This window comes from Dicentrarchus labrax, unplaced genomic scaffold (genome assembly GCF_905237075.1).
Source record: "Dicentrarchus labrax unplaced genomic scaffold, dlabrax2021, whole genome shotgun sequence".
Lineage (NCBI taxonomy): Eukaryota > Metazoa > Chordata > Actinopteri > Moronidae > Dicentrarchus > Dicentrarchus labrax.
The window spans coordinates 112,019-114,374 of NW_026136754.1; positions in this window are offsets into that span (position 1 = coordinate 112,019).

A 2,356-nucleotide genomic window follows, 5' to 3' on the forward strand; every position below is an offset into this window, starting at 1 on the left:
TGCCGCCTGCCTCACAAACTGTACATAGCTAAAAAGAGAACAGAAATGCAATGGGTAAAAAAGTCACGCACACACACAGACATACACACACAGACACAGATACACACACAGACACACACACACACAGACACACAGATACACACACAGACACACAGACACACACACACACACACACACACACACACACACACAAACAAACAAACAACTTACCTTGCCCGCTCACGGTCCGTCGACTCGTACAGGGTCTTGTAGGTCAGGTCACTATGAACACCGAACCCCACCAGCGTGTCGTCCACGCCCCTCATGGTCTGGGGACTGCCCTCGAGCATCCTACGCCTGTCGATGGCTGCCACCATCGGCGGGAACAGCCTGGCGAGGAGACGAGGGGCGTCTTTGTGCCATGAGGGCATTCTGCTGACTAGTGCCCCTTTGTCTCTCTTCCCTCGTGGGACACACAGATGGTGACTGCGTATCCCACGTCATTCTCCAGCAGCACCGGAATCTGACCACGGTACTGGCCGAGCTGCAGCTCGCTCTCGGCCAGCACCTGATGGTGATCGGTGGGGTTACCTCCCTTCTGCACCACCCTGTCTCTTGCCTCAGAGCGCACCAGCTCAGGGGTCTTAACCACCACCAGGGCAGTGGCAGAGGCAGAGGCCCCCCTCTGGCGGCGGCTCAAGGCCAGCGCCTCCTGAGAGGCCCGCAGGGTCAGGTCAAGGTTTGCCTCAAAGCGGAAAATAGGCTGCATTTTCTAGAAAGACAAGAAATAAGATTTAAGTCAGTAATCTGCTACACATGCACTGTTTACATCCTACTGACAGTCTATTACTGTACTCAATGATACTGTGCCCATTCATTAACATACATTCAACATCAGGCGTCCTGTTTACACATTTAAACCATATTTACACTTTGAATTTTGACTTCAAACTGTAGTAACTACATCTACAGGGTCTAAGGAAGATAATCAGGTAGTCTGTTTAAAGATTAAATACATTGTGAGAGATCGCCAGCCCTCAGAAAAGTAGTAACTAAAATGACCTCATTCACCTCCTTGTTTTTAGCTAGCAAAATCACGGCTGGTCTGTTTACACATTTAAACCATATTTACACTTCAAATTTTGACTCCACCTCGTTGTACCAGCATACCAAGGGTCTTAAGAAGTGAGCCAAGTTGTCTCATCACGTTTTTAAAGCGTTTCCAGAGATCGTCAGCTCATCACAGCAGTGGCTAAATGCTCATTCATTTCCAACGCTTAGCATGCTAATAGCGATTTATATGCTAACGCATCTAAAGCACAGTTAAACTTTAAATATCAACTCCACACAATAGCAGTACAATATCCTAGGTCTCAACAAGTAAACCCAGTATGGGGAATATTATTTTAAACACATTTCACCGATCGGTAATGACATCGGCGGCAGTCCTAACTTACGCTAACGTTACATTGGCTCGCTGTTTCACTGCTAACTGATTACTGTATAATATATAAGCTGCCTTTTCAATGTAGCACATAATTTTACAAACAATAAAGTTTGTCTAACCATATAATATTGTGTGAATGTCCGTCCGTCCGCTCACTCAAACGCCGCTCAGTCCGAATGAATGAATGACACTGACCGTGGCTGTGGCTTTGGGGGTGGGCGGGACATGCGGCGAGCTGTCGAATCACAGCACAGCACCCAAATGGAACAGACCAATGGGGTTGACCTGGCCTTCACCCATTGGCCTGTTCCATTTGAGCATGAGCCAATGATAGCCTCTGAAATCGGTAGGTGGGGACATTTATGTGGAACACAGGTACAGAGACGAAGGCTGTCCCAGAGGCGCTCCCCCAGCGTTCTTCTCTGTTTTGGTCGGCACCCGCGCATGCGCACTAGAGCGCAAAAGACGCGCGGTCGACGTGCGGAACGGCACTCCGCTCGCCGGTTCGAATCCCGACGGAGGCAAACTGCGAAACGCGTGCATAGCGTCGAAATGTCTTCTCTAAATATAAAAAATGATTAAAACATGCTTGGAACCGTTGTATAGAGTCTATAAATGATAATGAATTTGCATATTTCCAAGGCCAGGCAATGCAATAATAAATGGATTTTTCATTTACAGTACGGTTTATCTCCTGTGTCTTCATTTTATTGAGAATATGTATCATCAGTGTTTATTGAGAATATGTATCATCAGTGTTTATTGCTTTAAATTTGATATAGGACAAGAGAACAATGATACCAGTATAAAATGATGACAATTTATTTGAAATATGAAGTCAGATGTCCAGGATACAGGACAGTGCAGCATATCAGTGTGGAAAGGGCTTTACAAATAAAATACAATTCTCAGTAAAAAAGGGTAAATAAA